General features: G+C 39.1%; 1 protein-coding gene across 1 annotated transcript in view; it reads right to left on the bottom strand.

Annotated features, from left to right (window-relative positions):
* LOC133646269 (uncharacterized protein C14orf132) overlaps window positions 1-6,000 on the bottom strand; it is a 104,965-nt gene that overhangs the window by 98,603 nt on the left and 362 nt on the right.

Consider the following 6,000-nt stretch of genomic DNA (forward strand, 5'->3'; position numbering starts at 1 on the left):
ATTAACACAAAACACATCTTTTAGAGAACAATTTTAGTTGCTCATGCAGAAAATAATGCAAAATACTAGTGCTGCCCAATGATTACATTTTTATTCAGATTAATCACACTTTTGAAATTTGATTGTCCATCCAATTTCTATAAGACATATCTTCACTAAGGTCCCGGGTAAGCTGGAGCCAATAGGGCACATATAGACAAACAACTATTCACATTCATATCTATGAATAGAGGAACATTTTTAAAATGCTTTACTTAAATGCACGTCATTTATTTGCTCAAAACTTGCTAACAGGTTTATTTAAAGTCCCATCGGGGTGCATTTTGAAGCGAACTTTGTCACAGAGCACACCTCAACCCAATGACAACCCAACCCGCCTTTCAGGTAACCATCCACAGTTAAGGTTAATGAGCATGTGCGGTCAAAATAAATCATGTGAATAATCTTTATTTGTTTGTAATAAATGCTATACTATTTTGTGATTAATTGCATGGATCAATGCGTTCACTTTGACAGCCCTACAATGTAAACATTTACAAAAATTTCAGTATTTTTTTAAATCAAAATTTACTGTAAAATTACAACTGACTATAAAAAATGTGTTACCCTTATATTTCAAAGCAATTAACTGTTATTGGTAAAATACTTTTAATATCACTTTGATTAGCCAGTAATTTGCTGTGAAATACATATAAATTAAGATTCACCATCACTTCTACATTTTATTGTAGGTCAGTGAACAAAGGAGCAAAGAGGCTAGAGGGGAGTGGAGAGCCACACAGATGCCACTTTTGTATTTTACTAGGAGTTTTTTTCTTCAATTCAGTAATATTTCTCAACTTCTTTTAAAAAAGTGCTGGCACTCGCAACTTTTTTTGGCCCTATTTTGGCTTATTTTAGTCACCAACGTGGTGGTATATTTGTTTGGGGTATCGATTTTCTGAAATGATAAGCGCGCAAATGAACGATAGGAGCAATGTTTGACTGAATGATAATAACTGACATGTATACAAAAACAAGGGCATGTTTTATTTGTATTCTTATTGCTTGAGGATGCAAACACATATTGTTTTGAGGAGGACAATATTGACGAATATTACCATATTTTCCAGGCTACAGCGCAGCTATGGCTTAAGCAGCACCCACCAAATTTGAGAAGAAATTAATATTTTTACTTATATTAACTGCACCGGACCATTAGCCAAGGATATAATGATTTTGTAAATGTTTATTTACATACCTTAATTGTTTCCAAACGGTGCCTGTCACATGGCAGTAAAACAGCTGATCAAACAAAACAAAGGTCATCGTAATGGACCAACTAGCTGGGGAAGCCAGCTCTCCAATCAGCTAAACAGACTCAATAACGCCTTGGTGACGTTTTGGTGAATTTACGAAACCGAAACAATACAAAATGAACATCATTGCAAGTTAATAATACTAACACAGACACTTGTAAATGTGTTAGCATATTCGTTAATGCTAACAGCGCTAGCTTGATTACATTACGATAGTACCTACAAATTTGCTTGCAATTTCGTTGTACAATGTCAATAAAGATATATTCTATTCTATTCCAAGCATAACTATATCAAAATCTCAACAATATATTAACAAATACACGTTTATTTATACTAATTCTTGATTTATTTGTATGTCCATCCATCCATCAATTTTCTACCGCTTGTCCCTTTTGGAGGTGCGGGGGGTGCTGGAGTCTATCTCAGCTGCATTCGGGCGGAAGGCGGGGTACACCCTGGACAAGTCGCCACCTCATCACAAGTTTCAAGTTTTCAAGTTTATTCACAATACCATAGAACAATTACTATAGTAGTGAATATCATTTAAGGATGTTGGTAAGTGAAAGGGTCCCCCAAATAAGCTAGAAGAAGCTTTTGGCAGGGGGTCCAGAGGACAGTAAATACATGGAATGCTGAAACATGGTGGCAAGCACAAAAAACGGCATATGATAAACACAAAATAATAGTACTAAAGCAAGCATACACATACATACATACATTCATTCAACCATGCAAAACCCAACAGTAGTCTACCCCACATGAGGCATTAGAGATAGGTGGTTAATAGGTAAGTTTTCAGTTTATTTTTGAAGTTGGAGAATGAATACAGCATCTTGAGGCTCTCATCAAGCCGGTTCCAAATCTTTGGTCCCCTGCATACAACACTTCGAGCGGTACAAGTCAGTAGACGATGTTTACCTGATATCAGATCTAAGTTACGAGTGTTGTGGGCATGCTGGGGATGATAGATAGGAACCAAGCTACAGAGCCTAAGATTCAGCCTGTGGATGACTTGATAGGTTAGACAAGCATTGTGATAAATATTAAACTCTGTCAGTCTTAAGAGATGATCATTATGGAATAGATGTTGAGTGGGGGCATTAAACTTGGACCACGACAGGGCCAACACAGATAGACAGACAACATTCACACACTAGGGCCAATTTAGTGTTGCCAAGTCAACCTATCCCCAGGTGCATGTTTTTGGAGGTGGGAGGAAGCCAGAGTACCCGGAGTGAACCCACGCAGTTACGGGGAGAACATGCAAACTCCACACAGAAAGATCCCGAGCCCGGGATTGAACTCAGGACTACTCAGGGCCTTCGTATTGTGAGGCACATGCACTAACCCCTGTCCCCACCGTGCTGCCCTTATTTGTATGTCACATTTTTATATTTATAAATTTTATTTGTATATATTTTCAAATCTCAAAAATATATTTACAAATATGCGTTTATTTATACAAATGATTCACTTATTTGTATATGACATTTGTATTTGTATATTTATTAATATATGCATATGTGTAACCGGTGGTCTTTTCCTCTGCGTTGTGTGGATTGTTTGGAACACGACCGACACCATGGATTACTCAGCTGCACTTTACTGATAATACACAGAATACAATTGTTGTCAATAACTTTCTGCCATCGTCAAGCCCCTCTCCCGTTATCATAGACAATAGGGCGAGTCTCGTACATCAGTGAAATAAACATACCGTATTTCCTTGAATTAGCGCACCGGCGGTAATTAATTTAAACCCTCTTCTCACTCCGGCGCTTACCAAAGGCATGCGGTAAATTTAGGCACGCGCTTATAAATTTGAGTGTGATGTAAGGATAATCATGACATCGCTTAATGCCGCAATAAAATTTAAAGCACAATGAATCATCCCGGGAGTTCTTTTTGTTTGGTTCTGAAAAGGCAATTATAACGTGACACTCTTTGTTTTTACAAGGGGTCATTCAACAATTACGTACGCATTTTTCTCCAGGATTTTGACCCCAACCCCTGTACGCAAAATTTACTGTACAAATGATGGTACTTAATTGTGCGCATTTCCCCCCCAGGATTTTGACCCCCCTACCCCACCCCCCTTTGCATATGTAATTGTTGAATGGCTCCCAAGTGCCTGCGTTATAACACAGCGGTACAATGTATACCGGTATAATCAATTGTAATATATTATGCTGAGATGTTGCACACAGGACTCAAGACATATGTTATGTCACTCGTGACGTGTCACTCGTGACGTGTCACTCGTGACGTGTCACTCGTGACGTACTGTATACCAGTGCAAAAAATACGCTGAACGAACATTTGCAATACCGCAAACTGCCGGGTAACGCTAAACACGTAGTAGGTACATGACTTACCCGGCGGTAATTCTAGGCATGCGCTAATTATTTTGCGAAACGAGTTTGACCCTGCGGTAAATCGAGGCATGCGCATACTATATACCCGGCGGCAATTCAAGGAAAAACGGTACGTGATAATACACAGAATACAATTGTCGTCAATAACTTTTTTCCATCGTCGAGCCCCTACACAAATATAATAATGAACAAGAAAGTGAACTTAAGTTCTTAACAAGACAATACATTTTCTGTCGTTGCATGGACGCCTACCTCTCCCGTTATTGTAGACCAGGGGTCGGGAACCTTTTTGGCTGAGAGAGCCATGAAAGCCAAATCATTTAAAAATGTATTTCCGTGAGAGCCATATAATATGTTTTAACACTGAATACAACTAAATGACTGCATTTTTAAGTAAGACCAACATTTTTAGAGTATATTACATCTCTTATTCTTTTTAATATAATGTTATTCTGGAGCTAACCAATAACAATTAAAATGCTTCTTACCATTAATGCGACTTCTTGAACAGGTGCGGTAGAAAACGGATGGATGGATTCAAATGCATGAGAATGTTTTATATTTGAACGTTTTTTTTAACACTGTGATTACCAGCGGAATTATTCATTTTTTATCGTGTTAAAGGCCTACTGAAACCCACTACTACCGACCACGCAGTCTGATAGTTTATATATCAATGATGAAATCTTAACATTGCAACACATGCCAATACGGCCGGGTTAGATTAGTAAAGTGCAATTTTAAATTTCCCGCAAAATATTCTGCTGAAAACGTCTCGGTATGATGACGTTGCGCGTGACGTCATGGATTGTGCGGACATATTGGGACACCATTGTGGCCAGCTATTGAGTCGTCTGTTTTCATCGCAAAATTCCACAGTATTCTGGACATCTGTGTTGGTGAATCTTTTGCAATTTGTTTAATGAACAATGAAGACAGCAAAGAAGAAAGCTGTAGGTGGATCGGTGTATTAGCGGCTGGCTACAGCAACACAACCAGGAGGACTTTGAGTTGGATAGCAGACGCGCTACCGTGAGTACGCAGCTTTGGCTTCCAAACATTTGATCGCTTGCCCGTACGTGCGTGCCGCTATGTGCATGTCACGTACGTAACTTTGGGGAAATATATGTGCTGTATGAACTTTACGGAGGTGAACTGTACTTTGGGCTGTGTTGTGCGGGTGTTTGATTTGTATTGGTGGGTTATATGGATGGGAGGGGGGAGGTGTGTGTTATGCGGATTAATTTGTGGCATATTAAATATCAGCCTGGTTGTGTTGTGGCTAATACAGTATATATATGTCTTGTGTTTATTTACTGTTTTAGTCATTCCCAGCTGAATATCAGGTCCCACCCGCCTCTCACAGCATCTTCCCTATCTGAATAGCTTCCACTGCCCTCTTGTCCTTCACTCTCACTTTCCTCATCCACGAATCTTTCATCCTCGCTCAAATTAATGGAGTAACCGTCGCTTTCTCGGTCCGAATCGCTCTCGCTGCTGCTGGCCATGATTGTAAACAATGTGCAGATGTGAGGCGCTCCACAACCTGTGACGTCACGCTATTTCCGGTACAGGCAAGGCTTTTTTATCAGCGACCAAAAGTTGCGAACTTTATCGTCAATGTTCTCTACTAAATCCTTTCAGCAAAAATATGGCAATATCGCAAAATGATCAAGTATGACACATAGAATGGACCTGCTATCCCCGTTTAAATAAGAACATTTCATTTCAGTAAGCCTTTACGCAACGTCAGCTAAGATTTATCTGAGAGCCAGATGCAGTCATCAAAAGAGCCACATCTGGCTCGAGAGCTATAGGTTCCCTACCCCTGTTGTAGACAAAAGGGAAGTTGGAAGGCGTGTCCAACGCATATAAAAAGACAGGTGTCACAGTAATTATTGCAGTAGGAGGGACAACGAGACAATGGTTCCACATTGACAAAACATCAAACAATATTCAGGTATTTACATGTAATTTTCACATTTTGTGTAATTATAACAAAATGGAATAAGCGGTAGAAAATGGATGGATGGATGGATGGATGGATTTACAAGACATAATTGACCCTGTTACATATGTATTAATATCGTATTTATATATATATACATTGATGTGAGACAATTCTACTTCCATACACAAAGGCGACACATTCTTGCAACGCAGCAAACAATTGAATAAACCAGGAAGTAGTCAACATTATAAACGGGCAACTTTTTGTCACCCTTATGGGGGGTGTCGACGTTGCAATCCACTGTATTGAAGTTTGTCAATAAAAAAAAAGGACCCGCAATTGTCTCAATAGCCAAAAACAATTTCTTTTAACG

This window comes from Entelurus aequoreus, linkage group LG03 (assembly GCF_033978785.1).
Source record: "Entelurus aequoreus isolate RoL-2023_Sb linkage group LG03, RoL_Eaeq_v1.1, whole genome shotgun sequence".
NCBI classification, from domain to species: Eukaryota; Metazoa; Chordata; class Actinopteri; order Syngnathiformes; family Syngnathidae; genus Entelurus; species Entelurus aequoreus.